This window comes from Euprymna scolopes, chromosome 35 (assembly GCF_053919585.1).
Source record: "Euprymna scolopes isolate OS-2025 chromosome 35, ASM5391958v1, whole genome shotgun sequence".
NCBI lineage: Eukaryota > Metazoa > Mollusca > Cephalopoda > Sepiida > Sepiolidae > Euprymna > Euprymna scolopes.
In genome coordinates this window covers 19,010,937-19,032,191 of record NC_136516.1, presented here as the reverse complement: position 1 = coordinate 19,032,191, position 21,255 = coordinate 19,010,937, and positions in this window count along the sequence as shown.

Genomic DNA, 21,255 nt, shown 5'->3' with positions numbered 1-21,255 from the left:
TCGCCATATATATTTTATAAATTACTATATATATACATATATATAGTAATTTATAAAATATATATGGCGATTAAGCTACTATCATGTAATCATAAACGTTGGTTTAAATTTAATAAATATAAACCACCTTAAATCATTAAAAATTACTCATTAGTAAAAATAGATTTTTTTTTTTAATAAATTAAGTTAGACCAATTACCGCCCTTAGACTCGTAAATCAAATAATAAATAAAGCCAATAACACATGACAATTATCTCCCCTTAAAAACTTGCAAAATAAATATTCTCTCTCTATAGATATTAACTGTAGCGTCTTTAAATCAAAATACGCTAACGGAAACAATTTACTGCAGGAGCGTCGCCCTTTTAAAATTCATCATCCAATAAAATAAAAAGCTATAGCAAACATCTAAATGACTACTTTAAATACAGTTCCTGATTTCAAAAAAAGAAAAACTAAAAGGTAACTATATCTATATATTTTTAAATCAAATTTATTATGTAAATTCAAAAAAAAAAATATATATTTTTTCTACTCATTTCTATCTCTAACCTATACTAATTTTCTTATAAATTTTAAATCCAAACCTTTTACTTCAATTTTTCAGATTCATCTGCCTTACTTTTAATGCTAGGTTTATTTTTGGTGTCTTTTCAATTCAATAGAACTCCTCCTAAATTTGCTGATGAGGAGACCGTGTTTACCAAAAAAACTATGTATAATTGTTCTACGTGACTTCATGTATACCACAAATAAAAAGCACGGATTTCCGAAACGATCGTACAGATAATTGACTTTGTTGTTGTTCCTTCTTATGAAACTGATTTTTAATTTAATTAAAATTTGATTTTTAAATTAAAAATTTTTTTTTTTTAAATTTTTAAATTATAAATCACATTACTTAATATATATATACATATATATATATATATATATATATATATATATATATATATATATATATATATATATATATATATGTGTGTGTGTGTGTGTATAATTATTTACTGTAATAATTATTAAATACCTACAGACACTAATCTTTTATCCTTTCGGGAATCATCAGTGCAGGGTGCCACGATTACTGTCGGCCATGAGATTCGAAATCGGCAATGAAGCCATCTCTGACTCCATTAATAAGAAACAAATCGTCTCGGCCAAACGTAGAAAGCTAGAAATATCGTTTAAATTTAAACATTTATTTTTAAATGTTTTAATGTCCGTCCATAGTGATCTAATGATTATAAGATTACTTTCGTGAGGTTTTTAGGGGCCATGATTTCTTGAACCGTATGCGAAAGAAACCACAGTATCAACATCGACTATCTGTTCGTTGTAAGAATTTATGTGGTTGTCGCTGTGTAGTTCTACAATGAGTCAACTGTGTCGAAAAATTCCTTATCTGATGTTGCCGGGCATTTCACTTGTACTTGGTTGTTGGGGCCTATGTTTTGTTAAACCGACATATAAGAAATCTCTGAATCACATTTTCACTAAATACGTGTGTAGACTGTTTTGCAATTTCTTTAGGATCAGTTGCTTGTTCAATGGACGTTCAAAAACAGCAACATAATGTACATTTTCGAGTCTTATAAAATTCTTTGCACTTAACGAAAAAAAAAAGAACTTTACATGCAGAGTTTGCACCTTGTAGATAATATTACAGAACAAGAGATTATTTAGTTCCCATGGTCTTGAAATAAACAAAGAATTCTACAGAGTTGACAATAATGTACAAATTTGGAACCTGTGCCTCTAAAATGGGAAGGGGGGCTACCATGAGCGTGTCCCGGCCGTTTAACTGATGATGCAATAACGTCTACAAAAATAATCAGCTTATTACATAATATATTATATACGACCGGAAATTAATTTCAAGTATTAAATAACGAACGACACGCTATATTTTACGTCTAGAATCTTTTGCCAAATTTGATCAAAATTCATTATGTGCTTTTTATTTTAATAAAATGTACCAAACTTTAAGCTCAAGACGTCTTAAGAAGAAATTGGAATGATGAAGTTAATGATTATTTCTGTAAACCGTCGATTATTAAGAATTTTAACAACGCACACACTCTCTCTCTCTCTCTCTCTCTCTCTCTCTCTCTCTCTCTCTATATATATATATATATATATATATATATATATATATATAATTATTTCCACAGGCAAACAACGTCACAGCTCACAAGACAGCCAAACAAACCGGAAGCCCAGGACTCGAATTTCGCCCTCATTTGGGCTAACCAGTTGAACACATCCGCATTCGGGATTCGAAACCCGTGTCTCTTTTGAGACATTGGTTTTGGGTTGTCGTTGGTTGAATGACAACACCACTTGTTCGAGACTCAGTAGTTAATTTCATAGACGAATTTTGCTTGATCTGTGTTAGTTAATATACTTTCTTGTGTGTGGCGCGGTTGCTCAAGTGGCAGAGTAATTGTCTCGCATTCAATAGACTCTGGTTTCCAATCCAGAGTCGGGATGTGTTCAACTGATGACCCCAGATTAAACTTCCGGTTTGTTAGCTGTTCTGGCTTCTGTGAGTTGTTGGGCTGTGGAAATAATTATACTATCTCTCACATTCTGAAAATTATATATATATATATATATATATATATATATATATATATATATATATATATATATATATAGTGTTATAATGGAATAATTCCAGAGGAAATCCGGGTATGAGAGCTCAATGTGGTAAACAGAGCAATAACACAAAAAATATAACACGGAAATTACATAATTGTCGATGCAATAATTTATTTCAACCTTATGGTATTTTCAAGCATCTAAACCAGACAATTACATTTTTGATACTTTTTTGTATATATATATATATATATATATATATATATATATATATATATATATTGATAGATGTATTCTTTATAGGGATTTATAAAGATCTAAGAAGTTGATCACACGTGGTGAAGCATAAATATACCCTAAACTACTTGTTTCCAAATGTACTCTAAGCTAGATGTCGCCTTTCCCTATATACTAACCCAGTTACGTTTTATTCTTCTGATGAGAATTAATTTTCAAAATGCCTAAATATAATAAGCATTTATAGCCCTCTTCGTTCTTATTAAACTGACAAATAAATTCATGTATACGTATATTAATTTTATTTTCTATAATTTATGTCTACCTCCCACTTCGTCCCCCATTTCTCTCTCTATCTATTTTATTATTATATTTATTATCTCTCTCTCTCTCTCTCTCTCTCTCTCTCTCTCTCTCTCTCTCTCTCTATATATATATATATATATATATATATATATATATATATATGTGTGTGTGTGTGTATATATATATATCTATACATATATATACATATATATATATATATATGTGTGTGTGTGTGTATATATATATCTATACATATATATACATATATATATATATATATATATATATATATATATAACTACTTCATTTACTCACATGAAATTAATATACGAAAGTATAGATTTATGCGTAAACTTTAAGTATTTATTTCAACAGTGCTCAATACGTAGGTAGAGCTAGTTAGTAATTTATAAAATATATATGGCGATTAGGCTACACTGAATATTCCGCGTTTCATCCACTCTAGGACTCTTCAGGCTTATATATATATCATATATATTTTATAAATTACTTACTACTACTACTATATATATATATATATATATATATATATATATATATATATATATAGAGAGAGAGAGAGAGAGAGAGAGACAAAGACATAGTAAGAGAGAGAGAAAGAGAGAGACAAAGACAGAGTAAGAGAGAGAGAAAGAGAGAGAGAAAGAGAGAGAGAGAGAAAGAGAGAGAGAGAAAGAGAGAGAGAGAAAGAAAGATAGATAGAGAGAGAGAGAGAGAGAGAGAGAGAGAGAGAGAGAGAGAGAGAGAGAGAGAGAGAGAGAGAGTAAGTAAAATAAGAAAAGATAGCGGGATGTATAGATAGCGCGGAACGTGTTGAATGAGGTATTGGCTCGGTCTATCACTATTGAAACACTTGATGTAAACGCGCGTAATCGAATAGGACTTACATCTCGCGAGCACATGTACACCGGTACACGCCTGCACACACACATACACACACGGATATTGGATGGGGCTGATGTGAAAATGAACAGGTGTTTGTATCACTTGTGCATCACTGATTTGCACCAATGTGCATGTTGACATTTTCACTCCTTGCACACTCACATGCACACATGCTCGTCCGCAATGGTACACGTGTACGGGCCATTCACAAACATACACACAAGCACAGACACATACACATATGAATGTATAGATATAGAAAAATATTGTTTAATAGATTCTTGAAGAAGGAAAAGAGATTTATTATCAATATGTGTGTTGCTTATATACTTATATGCACGTTTCTTGCTAACAAGCAGCCATCAGCATGTCTTGAGTTGAACAAAGATCGAACCCACAATTACATTGTTTGGAGACAATGTACTTTTGGGTTCAATCCTTTCATAATTCAAACCATGCTGACGGCTGCAAATTAGAAAGGAACACATACTCATACTTTACTATATATATATATATATATATATATATATATATATATATATATATATATATATATATAACTACTTAATTTACTCACATAAAATTAATGTACGAAAGTATAAATTTATGCGTAAACATTAAGTATTTACTTCAAAAGTGCTCAATACGTAGGTAGAGCTAGTTAGTAAGCTATAATATATATATGGCGATTAAGATACACTGATAATTTCGCGTTTCATCCACTCTAGGACTCTTCAGGCTTATGCGCGAATTTTGTGGTTGTTTGTCGTTTTTAGAGTGGATGAAACGCGGAATATTCAGTGTAGCTTAATCGCTATATATATATATAGTATAACTTACTATATATATATATATATATATATATATATATATATATATATATATATATATATATATATATATATATATATATATATAATAGAAAACTTTTATTGAAAAGGTATTCAAATTAAAAAGAAATATTAAAAACCTGATAAAAAGTTATACAAAATGTTAGAAATTCGCTCAATATATGTTACCGTGACATAAGTTGACATGTATTCGGTTGTTTTCTAACAGTATTTTGTCTAGTTTATTATTTATAATACCTTTTCCCAAACGTACCCTCTCCGAGAGAGAGTCGGCTGCCATTTTGAATTTTCCAATACATCGGTAAACTCTGCATGTTTTTCGAGCTGAATAAACATGTTACACTGAATAAAAACACAAAAAATATATCCAGTTAGGTAGAAAAGTAACTTATCTTGCCTTTGATAACATTTATTTGTTCTATATTTGTTTTTTGACAACTTTTTCGAATCTATGTGTACAGTAATACAAACCCGGATCTTTCTATCGATCCAGTAAATATCTCACTGCTGATGCTATTCTCTATCTATATAAGAGCCAGGTACGTCCAAGGATGGAATACTGTTGCGACATCTGGGCAGGAGCTGCTAGAAAGGACTTGTCCTGCCTTGATAGAGTTCAAAATAGACTTCGTAGCCTCGTAGGAGATGTCCTTTTCTCCTCCTTGCAACCTCTATCTCACAGAAGAGATGTTGCGAGTTTGTCTCTGATGTATCGTTATTTTCATGGAAAGTGTTCGACTGAGTTTCAATCTATGGTCCCCCACGCCAAACTTTCACAAGAAACACTCGTCTAGCTGTAAACACTATCAATAGTTCCCCTCACTCTTTATCTGTGCCTAAACCTAAACGCAGATTCCATGAACAAAGCTTCTTTCTTAGAACTGCACGCCTGTGGAATTGTCTTCCGTTTTCCTGCTTTCCGGCTGACTACAATATGGTTGTGTTCAAGTCTAACGTAAATAAGTTCTTAATGAGCCGTTCCATATGAGTTATCAAATTTACCAAATTTTCATTACTAATGATTACTGTACACTCTTTAACCCTTATCCTTGAGTGGCCTCTTGGCCTTGATAATGCGGTGATGCCTATGTAAACCCCCCCCCCAAAAAAAACCCTGCTCTACCGTTTCAACAACTTCTTGAAGGCCCCATAAAATTCCTCTTGTTTGCGCATGTCAATGACCCTTGTTACAGCCTCTTTCATCTGCTCAGTTGTCTCATAACAAAAGGATCTAAGGTGTTCCTTGAACTTAGCGATTAATCAAAAGTCACTCGGAGCAACGTCAGGACTATAGAGATGGTGTTTATTTGCTCCCCCACTGAGCAAATTAGGCACAAGGCCGTTTTTAATGTGAGGTAAAAACCAGCTCCCCTAAAAGTAGGCAAAAAGGGGGCACTCTGGTTACCAAAAATAATAATTGTCCCAGTATAGAGGGTTTCCCCTCCATTGACTGGTGTCAAAAGGTCTGTGACAAGGATGGAGCACCATTTGGGACAAACTTCGTGCAAATCTACTGCATCTTCAGTCCCTGGCGAATAATTGTGTGTACAGTTCCCACACTGACATCAAACTGTGCACTTATTGTCTTTATAGACACAAGACGGTTCTTATCCATGAAATTCTTTATTTATACCAATCAACTCAGGTGTTATGATTTCAATACTCCTACCACATTTCTCATTTCACCTCACAGCTTCCCTGCTTTCTTTGAATCTCTTTTGCCACTCTAAAACTGATGCTCGATTCATTTATTATGGTCCAAAAGCAGTTTGAAGTATTCCATACGTTTCCGTGGCATTTTCCAAGTTTAAAACATAATTTTACTTCATATCGTTATTCTAAAGTGTTCTCACTCCAGATTGCATTTTTGAAATTCACCATCTATGACAATTAGGCTTTAGTACGGTGTATTGAGTTTCTGCTGTGGCTGTTCATTTAAACCTGAAATAATAAATTGGTCAGTCAGATTATAAATTAAAATAGTAAAATTAATAAATTAGATGATTTTTTCGATAAATTTGTGAACAATTCTTTTTACATTACAAATAATATCGTAAAAGTCATAAAATTACTTACTTTTTTGTCCTGTTTTTTCTTCTTTTCAATGATGTTTTTGATTTAAAGAAAGAAATTAATTTTCAATAATTAAAAAAAAATAATAAATTTCCGTTTAACCAATTTTCTTTGAAACAAGTCAATTATCGACCAAATTAAAAAAAGCTCCTCTCTGAAAACAACGGCATTTTTAGTACAAAATTACCTCCCTTGATTGTCGTTCTTCTATTTATTTATTTATTTATGTATTTTGGTCTTCTGTTCTTTTTATAACTCTGTACAAAATGCGTTAAAAGCATTTGAATATTTTTAAACATTTTATTTAAAATTGTCGTAGATTGTCGACTCTTAGTTTATTGTATTGCGGAGATTCATTTGGAAAAAAACCCAAAAAAGAAAACGAAACAAAACAAAACAAAACAAAAACAAAAACAACAACAAAAAATCATTATATTAAGAATACACATTCTGTGGCGTTTTCCAAATTTAAAGCATATTTTTACTGCATATCATTATTCTAAAGTATCCTCACTCCAGATTGCCTTTTTGAAATTCACCATCTGCGATAATCAGGCTTTAGTACGGTGTATTAAGTTTCTGCTGTAGCTGTTCATTTGAACCTGAAATCATAAAAATTGGTCAGTCATCTCATAAGATATATAGCAATAACATACTGACATTTCATGGGTCTACGACAATTTTAAATGCATTGTTAACTCACACTTCATTGTATTGCAGAGATTTATTTGAAAAAAAAAAAAACCAAAACAAAACACACACACACACACACACACACACACACACACACACACACACACACACACACACACACACACACACACACACACACACACACACACACCGTATCTTTATTATGATATAATATTTGAAAAAACAAAACAAAAAAAAACAAACAAAAAAAAAACACACACACACACACACCGTATCTTTATTATAATATATTTGAAAAAAAAAACAAAAACACACACACACACACACACACACACACACACACCGTATCTTCATTATAATATAATATTTGAAAAAAAAAAAAAAAACAAAAAAACAAAAAAAAAACAAACAAAACACACACACACACACACACACACACCGTATCTTTATTATGATATAATATTTGAAAAAACAAATAAAAAAAAAACAAACAAAACACACACACACACACACACCGTATCTTTATTATAATATAATATTTGAAAAAAAAAAAAACAAAAAAAAACACACACACACACCGTATCTTCATTATAATATAATATTTGGAAAAAAAACAAAACAAAAAAAAACAAACACACACACACACACACACACACACACACACACACACACACACACACACACACACACACACACACACACACACCGTATCTTCATTATAATAAGAATGCACATCTCTCACACGAATTGTTATTCGCAACAAGTAATGTAACGCGTCTATTTATTTATATTGATGAACTCTTGAAGAATACCAGTATTGCAAAGCGATCGATCATCGCTTGTCAGGTTATTCAACTTTTTAATAATTCAAGTGAAAAAATGTTGAGTTCTTTCGTACCTAACACCAAAAAATAATCTATATATAAAGTATTAGCGTTCATGTGTGTATAACTCTCCTACAGCCCACGTCACTGGACCGATCATGACCAAACCTGGCATGATGATCCTTCCCCACCTATGGGTGGTGTACACCATTTTCCAAAGTAAAGGTCAAAGGTCAAGATTATAGCCTATGTATATATATATTCTCTTACAGCCCACACCATCATTCGACCAATCATGACTAAACCTGACATGATAATGGTCTCCGACCTAGATATGGTGCACACCATTTGTCAAGGTCAAGGTAAAAGCTGAAGGTCGGGACTTTGCTGCACGCATATATATATATATATATATATATATATATATATATATATATATATATATATATATGTGTGTGTGTGTGTGAGCAAACAGTTAATAAAACATGTTAAAAACACTTTGGAAAAGAGTTTAAAACATATTTAATCTGAAAAGGAAACACTTGATAAGTGGATAGTCCTTAATCCGCGGAGTTTCGAAGAAATACCCCCCTTCTCATCAGAGGGTAGGAAATTAGCAAAATGAGGGATTATTTTATAAATATTAATTCTTTAATATTTATAATATACTTTAGTTTTACCATCGTGGATCATTTTGGTAAATTTAATTGTAATTTTTATTTAACATATATGTTTTTAACTATTTCAAAGTGTTTTTTTAACATGTTTTATTAACTATTTACTCTTATATATATATATATATATATATATATATATATATATATATATATATATATATAACGAAAGGGTAATATTTGGTTTATTTTTATTTATATATATTTTTTTACATTTTAACAATATGTATTTGGAAGTAAATTAATAAATGTTCCCAAAATTTCAGTTTATGGATATTTTAAACAATGCTAAGGGGCACGATACAGACACACACTCCTATTTAAAAATTGAAATATTTCAGCTTTGCATTGAATTATATCTGCACTCATTAAACGCGAATTAAGCAGGATTCCCTGAATTTCACCTTTTCCTTGAGCTTTTAGCTTCAAATTTTAGACAATCTCTCAATCAGCATCAAAATCATATAAAGGTTTTGAATAAAATTGTAATAAAACCAGACATACATAATCATGTTAACACGACGGTTTTCGTTAAATCACCAAAGTTAAGCAATATTGAGCCTGGTCAGTGCCAGATAGGTTACCGCTGTATGCAGGAGGACGTCGACACCTCCTTGCAAAAGCTGTAAAACCCTTACATCGTCATCTCCTCTAACGGATATATACATGCAACTGGGGATCACTTATGAATTTCATACATGCATGAAACTTCCTCCTTCGGAAGAAGCCGCTTCAAACCGCCTAGAAAGACAGACGATTCGGGACGGTCCGTAAAATTTAGTACCATTATATCTTGATTTTAATCCTGGTCAGAGGATATAAAAAAAATGATACAAAACTGTTGTGTTTGGGTAGTTAATTTCACCCATCCTTAGGCGGATATTATCCTAATGTCCTTGAAAATTCGTGGAGCTGTTTTAAATTACTTTTAAAATTGAACATAGCTGCGATCTTTCGAAATGATACGGGCCAAGGTGAAGGTGAACACTTTCGCGAACCTTTTTACATTTACAGGTGCGCGTCAGCGAGGCGTATTCAATGGCCGAAAATAAAACTGCCAGTTTTATAAGAGATACCCATTCTGACATTCATACAAGCACGCGCAGGCGAGTAAACGCGCGAAAAATACGTTCGATTTATTTATTTATTTATCTATTTATTTATTTATTTATTTTAAGCTTGGTTCAAATTATGACGTCATAACATGTTTCATCAAATTGAATAAATTTATTTCTTGATGAAATAGCTTTTTTATCTGTATAAATTAAACAGTATATTGTGTGTGTGTGTGTGTGTAAATATTTAACCAAAACTCTAAAACTACTGGTCACATAAAACTGAAATTGACAGGAAATAGTAATCATACACCAAGGATGGTTTATAACGAGTAAAATCTTTGTTTGGATGGATGAATAACGCGTACAGAAATATGTCGGCAAGTTGAAATGCAAAACGTTTATTTCAACTTGCTGACACATTTTTACTTCTTTCTGCGCATGCCCAAATTTAATTCATTTCTTCAAGTCGTTTAATTACCATCTTTCAATAGCTACATCGGTAGGAGATGCGAATGGAGTGATAAATAATTTGGTTTCGATTCTCACTGATGGCACATAAATCATTTATTAATCTTTTGAAATCGGTGCTATGTATCAGGTACAATATAATATTCAATAGAGAATTGACTCTATAGTAATATGCACTAAATCTGTATGAATTAAAATATATTTAAGCGTATTTTACGACCGGGAGAGGCCGGGTGCCCCTTGCTAGTAATTGAGTAAAGATACAGTTTTGTAATTATAGATGCAATTATGGAGAATGTCGCAATATAAAATTATATATATATATATATATATATATATATATATATATATATATATATATATATATATATATGTTTTTGTTAGCGATACTTTCTTGAATGAATTCAATTATTTATCCGAAAGTGCATTTTTACCTAAATGCGTGTTTGTGAATACTTTTCCCTTTGACCAATTTGCTACCCCCTAAATGGGGAGCAGCATATATATTATTTTTTGAAAATATAATTATCCACTGACACGTGTTTCGTCGTCTACAACTCATCAGAGTGGCTGAATCTAGCGAGATTCGAAATCGGCACCTCGTGATGAGAAGCCTCAACCTCTACCACACACACACACACACACACACACACACACACACACACACACACATATATATATATATAAATATATATATATATATATATATATATATATATATATATATATATATATAAAATAAAAATTACAATTAAATTTCCCAAAATGATCCAAGATGGTAAAATTAAAGTATATTATAAATATTAAAGAATTAATATTTATAAAATTATCTCAGCCAGATGTAAAAGCTCGATAAACCAAATAGAGCTTATAATATGAGTAAACAGTTAATAAAATATGTTAAAAAAACACTTTGAAATGAGTTAAAAACATATTTAATCTGAAAAGGAAAGACTAGATAAATGGATAGTCCTTAATCCGCGGAGTTTCGAAGAAATACTTTCCTTCTCATAAGAGGGTAGGAATTAGCAAAATGCGGGATCGGATTTTGCATGCAGAAGTATTTCATGAAACAACAAGTAAGTCAAATATCTTACTTGAAAACAAAAAAAGTGAAGCAGAGGGAATATGGTGAAGAAAAATGTGATTACACATGAATGGATAGTCAGGTGGAAGATAAAAAATCCAGTGACGGTAAAATCAAAATGTAAAACTTCAAGAAAGTTAAAAGAATTTTCATTTGTACAAGTAAAATCCAAGGAAATCCCGTAATTGGAAGAAGATGGTCCATAATAATCCAAAGGCAGAAATCCATGGAATAATTCACAAAAATGTGTACAAGGAAAAAAGAAAAGATTCCAATAATATTAATAAAAGAAAAATAGGATATGCTTTTCACTCTACTTTCAAGACATAAATATAAAAATATCAGGGAAGAGAAAGAGGAGAAAAAAAATGATGATAAAGTTAAATATAAAATAAAATAAAATAAAATAAAATATAGGGAAACAAAAGTCAAAATGACCCAGACAGGAAATGTTAAAGGCGCGAAAAAATATATAGGGCAAAATAATATAGGTCAACTGAAATGTACAGGTCATCACTTAAAAAATGTCAGCAAGAGTTGTTCAACGACACTTAATAGAAAATAAATAAATTAATAAATAAATAGAAAATAAAGACTAAATAAAGAATAAATATATAAAAAATAAAATATAAAATAAAAAAAAACTATATATAAAAAATAAATAAATAAAAATAAAAAAGTAAAATAAAAATTATTTAAGGGGAGATGATGGCCGGTATCTGCAAATTCAGGAAAAAGCAAGAAAAAAAGTAAGTAAATGGATATAGTAAAATATAAGTAAATATACGTACAAGATATGAAAGTGAGGGTAGATTGATATATTAGATAGATAGGAAAGTTTAAAGAATAAAGCAGAAAATGCCGATAAATAAACGGCCATGCAAAGAAGAGATAAAGAATTAAAAATAAAGGATTATTAAATTATAAAGTATTAAGAAGTATGTAGAAAAACGATAAAGTTACAGAATTTTTTTTATATCTATATAAAGGGTAAAAGTAATAACTATGTAATTTCAAAATTTCCATAATTAAATTTGGACTTAAATTACATTTCCCCTTAAATAATTTTTATTTATTTTTTTATTTTATATTTATTTATTTTTTATTGTATTTTATTTTATAGTTTATATTTTATTTTTTATTTATTTATTCTTTATTTATTATTTATTTTCTCTTTATTTATTTATTTTCTATTTAGTGTCGTTGAACAACTCTTGCTGACATTTTTTAAGTGATGACCTGTACATTTCAGTTGACCTATATTATTTTGCCCTATATATTTTTTCGCGCCTTTAACATTTCCTGTCTGGGTCATTTTGACTTTTGTTTCCCTTTATTTTATATTTAACTTTATCATCATTTTTTCCTTTTTTATGTTTTAAACTCATTTCAAAGTGTTTTTAACATATTTTATTAACTGTTTGCTTATATATATATATATATATATATATATATATATATATATATATATATATATATATATTTATATATTTATATATATAAATAAATATATATATATATATACATATTCGAACGTAAACACTTACATAAATATTTTGCTCTTTTGTATTGAGTACTATCTAACAACCTCGCTAAGTTCATTTATTTCTTACTTTGTGAATATCTCAAGTCTGGATATATATATATATATATATATATATATATATATATATATATATATATACATACATACAAAAGCGAGAGGTGTTCCAAAATTGATACCTCCTATTATTTATGCCGTCCGAATGGATTAGAGGAGATCGTAAATTCATTTGTTATGATGACTAAACTCATACATGTATGACCTGAAAGTTTCATCTATCTATTGTAGATATTGACCGTGTGAGATTCTACAAAAGCAACCCCTGCATGGATGGGCGTCAGAAGCAGAGATACATCTTTGAATTCTTTCATGCACAATACATTGAACCAATCAACATTCATCGGTACCTGTTGAACGTTTAGAAAGTCAATGCAGTTGATGTCAACAGAGCTAGGAGATGGATTCGTCGATTACAGAGTGGCGACAGAGACGTGAGGGACAAAGCGCACCCCGGACGTCCATTCACAGCCACTACCCATCGCTGGCACTAGTGCATTGAGACTGGTGTGACTATAAAACTAAATTCTGCGGTACAAAAGGTCGTTTGTTTTAATGGCACCACTCCCACCTACGTAGCACTTCAGCATTTTTTAATTAAAAAATAGGAGGCTTTACTTTTGGAACGATCCTCGTACATATAGTATATTTCTTTCTATCGCTAAATTTTTCATGTTTTTACAATCAACAATTATTTTATTTATGACAATCTGCTATATTTGTTTTTCTCGATCAGATGGCTTCACTTCAACTCACGATTGTTTTTTTAGAAAATAAATCATGGTTGCTATGTTGTTCTTTTTTCCGGCCATGTGCGTGTCTGTGTTAAATTGAGTCTACTCATGTCAAATGTTTTTATCTGTATATCTAGCCTAGGTGTTTAACAGTAGTTTGTGAACTGAATTTGTCCGAGGAAAGCGTTTGAAGATGATTGTTCACAAATGTTTTCATATTATAAGTTGTCTTAACCGGATTCTTCTTCCTCAAGTATCAGTTTTTTTTTTTGGAGATATCGATGATCATGGCTCTCCAATCTCATCTGCATTAAGTCTTTCTGATTAGATCTATAGCTGTGTTTCTAGTGACCCTGTTGAGACTGACAGTGAACTATGTTCGTTGCCTTCCTCTGCTCTTTAACTGTCTTGCATGGACGGTATTAAGTAGTAATCTGCTTACGCATGGCTTCCTCGTTTGTTTGCTGTGAGATTCGTAGAATTCTCCTGAAAAACCATATTCCCGTTATTTCCAAACGACGTTCAGACGCTTTAGTTCCTGTCCAACGTAAAGGAGAACTGACCATATATACGTCTTCAAGATTTTGATTTTTGTGTTTAGTTTTATGTTTCTGTTTTGTAAGATGCACTCCATTCTATGAAAGGCGATTTTTTTGCCATCGCGATTCTTTTCTTGATTTTAGTGTTACTCGTATCATCAATCTGTCCATGAGATTCGTAGAATTCTCCTTAAAAACCATATCTTCGCTGTTTGCAAACGACTTTTATCCGGTCAAGTGATCTTTTCAATAAATTTTCGCTAAGTTACCATTTTCCACTAAAGAACATGAAACAACAATAACAAATAAAAATCGGCTAGTCACCTGTTGAATTTGTCAGCCTAAATGCTTTTATAACACAACAGATTAAATTCAATAGAATAAAAACAATGGATATATGAGTTATACAGAAACATTTGTATTTAAATCGATCGAAGGAAATCTTCAGGCTGACAAGTACAAGGTCACTTCGATAATTTTCCAGACTTTTTTTCGTATGGGCACTTTTAATGATATTACACACATGAAACTCTAGTTCCCTTCGAAGTAATCTCCACCGGTTGCAATGCACTTGTTTTACCGTTCAAAAAATTCTGGAAGGCCCAATGAAAGTCTTTACGTGTAAGCGTGTCAACAATCCTTATAACAGCCTGTTATATATATATATATATATATATATATATATATATATATATATATATATATATATATATATATATAAACATTCAAATTTTTAACGTAACAGTAATCAAAAACTGCCCGAAGACGACTGAAGAAAATCAGTTTAAAGTACTTGAAAAAAAAAATAGATGGACGATAACGAATATAGAATTTTCTTACAAAAATTCGACTGAGGTATTAAAACGACCATACAAAAAATCGAGAAATTACAAAAAAGACGATTAAGCAGAAACACTCCGTGCTGTTAAACGATGTCTGTCTAAATGAAAGCATACTGGCTAACTACACATTATATATATATATATATATATATATATATATATATATATATATATATATATATGTATATATATATATATATATATACTCTTTAAATTATAAAATATATACTAATAATATATATAATCTTTTACTAATTGCCATTATTAATTAAGCACAATGAAAAGTCTTTAATACTTTCTGAGTATATATATAAAATAAATAAAATGAACATATATATTTTTGATTTGTAAGGTAAATTACTGAGATATATATATATATATATATATATGTATATATATATATATATATATATATATATATATATATATATATATATATATATATCTCCCAGCAACACTGAAGAGATGTGATACAGCGAAACGGTTTGTTTGTTGAATCACGCACATACACACATATTATTTTAATAATGGCAATAGCCCGACGAGTCGTTACGAGGATGGAACGAGTAAAAATCTGTGCAGCTTAATTGCAATATATATTTTTAAAACTTACTATATATATATATATATATATATATATATATATATATATATATATATATATATATATATATATATATATATATATATACATATATATATATATATAGATAGATAGATAGAGAGAGAGAGACAGAGAGAGAGAGAGTGAGAGAGAGAAAGAAAGAAAGAGGGAAGGTATGTATTTATTTTTGTTCGATATAGTTTTTGAATGAATTCAATTATTTATACGTAAGTGCATTTTTACTTAACCGCGAGTTGGTAATAATTTTCCCTTTTACCTATTTGGTACCCCACAATGAGCATGGAGCGGCATACATATTGTTTTTAAAATTATTTCCAACTCGCATTTAGGTAAAAATACTCTTTCGTATAAATAATTGAATTCATGCAAAAAGTATCGCGAACAAATAAATAACATCTACATAAAAAAAAAAAAAAATGGCGATATCCAGCAGTTGCGCGAGATGGGACTGTTGTAGGGGTTTAGGCTTCTTTCCATGGGTTCCCGATTTCGAATCTCGCTAGATTCAACCTCTCTCTTCAACATAGATAAGTTATATTATATATATAGTTAATCGCCGAGCAAAGCAGTTTTGCATCACTTAATGAAAGTCGATTACATGTATTTTTTTCCCTAAAAAATGTCTAAAGTGAAAAGCTTAAAGTTTATGGGCTTTTCAACCGAACATTAAATTAAAGGAAAGTTTACTTAATTAGTGTCTAATCTAAAATATTTCAATTTTCAATTGTAATTTCAATTGTGATCTTTATTGAAGTATAATAATTTGTCCAAAATTACTGAATGGTATTGGTATGCTGTGAAATAAAATAACCAAACTAACACAAAAACGCACGCACACACACACACACACACACACACACACACACACACACACACACACACACACACACACACACACACACACACAAACACGCGCGCACGCAAACATACACCCATCTTTCACACATATGTATATCTATATATCTATAGATCTCTCTTTCTCTCTCTCCCTCTCTCTCTCTCTCACTCACTCACTCACTCTCTCTCTCTCTCTCTCTCTATATATATATATATATATATATATATATATATATATATATATATATACGCCTGTGTGTGTGCAATTTGTGTGTACATATTTGTTGCTGAGTGCCATGGCATGCGCCAGTTTAAATTGAAGCGCACATTTTGGTTTGCATGTCGCGTTCGTTTACAGCAGCACGTCAGCCTTCGTTATCTGCTTTTCCCCATGCGCGCCATCATGCTAACTTTCCCCAACCGGAAAGGAAGCATAGGAAAATTCCACTTGTCGATTTGAAAACGAGGCAAGCTTTCAAATAATCATCCTTCCCCCTTAAAAAATAGAAATTCACATGTCAGAAATACACCATAGGAACACGTATAGAAATACACCATAGGAACACGTATAGAAATACGCAATAGAGAGACGCATAGAAATGCACTTTAGGATTCATATAGAAATAATAGACAGGAACACGTATAGAAATAAACCAAAGGAACATGTATAGAAATACACTATAAGAAAAACGTATAGAAATACACTAAAGGAACAGGTATAGAAATACACTACAGGAACAGATATAGAAATAAACTAAAGAAAAACGTATAGAAATACACTATAGAAAAACGTATAGAAATACACCATAGAGAGACATGTAGAAATGCACTTTAAGAACACATATAGAAATAATACACAGGAACACGAATAGAAATATACTATAGGAACACGTGTAGAAATACATTACAGAAACACGTGTAGAAATATATTACAGGAACACGTCTAAAAATACATTATAGGAACATGTATAAAAATACACAAAGGAACATGCATAGAAATATACTATAGGAACAGATATAAAAATACGCTATATAAACACGTATAGAATTACACTACGGGAACACGTGTAGAAATACATTAAAGGAACACATATAGATATACATTACATGAACATGTATAGACAGACATTATAGGAACACGTATAGAAATACGTTATAGGAACATGTATGTAAATACACAAAGGTAAACGTATAGAAATATATTGTAGGAACACGTATAGAAATAGACCACGAGAACACGTATAGATATACACTATAGGAAAACATGTAAATACACTAAAGAAACACGTATAGAAATACACTAAAATAACACGTTTTGAAATACACTATAAGAACACGTACAGAATTACACTACAGGAACACGTATAGAAATTGACTAAAATAACACGTATAGAAATATAGTATAGGAACACGTATAGAAATTCATTTCAGGAACACGTATAGAAATATACTATAGGAACATGTGTAGAAATACACTATAGGAATACGTATAGAAATACACTATAGGAACACGTATAGAAATATACTATAGGAACAGATATAAAAACATACTATATAAACACATATAGAATTACACTACAGGAACACGTATTGAAATACATTACAGGAACAGGTATAGAAATATATTATAGGAACACGCATAAAAATATACTATAAGAACACGTATTGATTACATTGCAGGAACACGTATAGAAATACATTACAGGAACACGTGTAGAATACATTAGAGGAACACGTATAGAAATATACTATAGGAACACGTGTAGAAAAACACTATAGGAACACGTATAGAAATATACTATAAGAACACGTGAAGAAACATACTATAGGAACACGTAGAGAAATACATTACAGGAACACATATAGAAATATATTACAGGAACACGTATAGATATACACTATAGGAACACGTGTAGAAATACATTACAGGAACACGGATAGAAATACATTATAGGAACTCGTGTAGAAATATATTATAGGAACACGTATAAAAATATATACTAGGAATACGTATAGAAATATACTATAGGAACACGTATAGAAATATACTATAGGAACACGTGTAGAAATATATTACAGGAACATGTATAGAAATATATTACAGGAACATGTATAGAAATACACTATAGTAACACGTGTAGAAATATATTACAGGAAGACGTATAGAAATATATTACAGGAAGACGTATAAAAATACACTATAGGAACACGTATAGAAATATATTACAGGAAGACGTATAAAAATACACTATAGTAACACGTATAGAAATATATTACAAGAAGACGTATAAAAATACATTATAGGAACACGTATAGAAATATATTACAGGAAGACGTATAAAAATACACTATAGGAACACGTATAGAAATATATTACAGGAAGACGTATAAAAATACACTATAGTAACACGTATAGAAATATATTACAGGAAGACGTATAAAAATACACTATAGTAACACGTATAGAAATATATTACAGGAAGACGTATAAAAATACACTATAGGAACACGTGTAGAAATATACTATAGGAACACATCTAGAAATACATTATGGGAACATCATAAAAATACACTAAATGAACATGTACAGAATATACTATAGGGACAGATATATAAACACACTATATAAACACGTATAGAATTACACTACAGGAACACGTATAGAAATACATTACAGGAACACGTATAGAAATATAGCGTAGGAACACCTAGAGAAATACACCATCAGAACACGTATAGATATACACTATAGGAACACTTGTAAATACACGAAAGAAACACGTATAGACATACACTAAAATAACACGTTTTAAAATACACTATAAGAACACGTATAGAAATACACTACAGGAACACGTATAGACATACACTAAAAACACAGGAACACGTATAGAAATACACTAAAAACACAGGCACACGTTTAGAATACATTACAGGAACACGTATTGAAATACACTATAGGAACACGTGTAGAAATACATTATAGGAACACATATAGAAATATGCTATAGGAACACGTATAGAAATATACTATAGGAACACGTATAGAAATATACTATAGGAACACGTATAGAAAAAAAGACAAAGATATGAAATAAAAAATAAATAAAAGCATTACCCACTCCAAACATCCACACACAACGTCCACCATATCTTTATGTAGCTAGAATGAAAGTCTGCCAGCTTCCCACTCCCGATATGACCTTAAGAGTAGTAGGTCGCTGTTTCCAGACTCTAAAGCTAAGGTTAAAAAATGTTTCTATCTAACTTTTGAACATAATTTGTGTTAATTACCGCTAACTGTTTTCTTATTAAAGCTTTGACTTAAAAACTCGTAACTCAATTTTAACTATCTTGTCTTTTTTTTTTGTTCTGAAATCTTTGTCAAATATGCTTTTAACCAATATTGTCTTGTTACATGTAAAAGGAAAGAAAAATAAAGTCACCTATGAAAACGAAAACATCCAAAATGAAAATCTTGAATAATTATCTAAACTCAAATGTAAATTAATATTAAGCTGACTTCACAAATTGATAAAAGTTCATTATTGGATTTTAATTATAAGGTGAAGCTCGAATGATTCAAACTCGAGATAGATAATGCCAAAAACATCAACCCGTTAATATGGGAGGGGAGATTATCTTCAAAAGCGTCCTGAATTGATAATTGAGCACCAGACTTATATAAGTAGATATTAATAAGTTCGTTGTACCCATTCCTTCCCCCCTTTTTTAATAGAGTGTGGATAATACAGTGGATGTGTTATCGGCAGCTCCAGTAACTCTCACTTTTCCTTTTTTGTCCCTCAGTCCTCATTAAAATGAGTCATTTTTCTGACAAAGGGTGAAGAAAAAGCTGCTTTAAAGGTCGGTAGTACTTGGTGAACAGTAGTCTGAGATGTCGGAAGTTTTTTTTTGTCTCTATGCCTATCCTTGTGGCCATGTCACTAGTAAGGGTGCTGGAGGTAAACGTTTCGTCTGGGCTGACGTTATCCACCTGATAGTCAGGGACCCGAACCTTGGATTAACCACTAAGGAGACTGTCCTATCAGTATGTGCAAAGTACTGGGACTGCTGTATTGCCATTTGGTGAATGGATTCTGGACCATGCAGTAGTCTCTGGTGGGGCCTCTCGATGCCATACTAGTAGGTAATTGTTATGGCTTTGCCTTTTCATGTGCTACAAAAAATCCTGTCTTTTTCTCTTTTACTTTCACTCTCTATCCTGCTCTAACCAAGTATGCCGACTTGTTCCACAAATCCCAAAACCTCAACATGAAACATCTACAGAAAAAAAAAACTCGAATAAACCTATAACCCACCTTCCAACGTAGACCT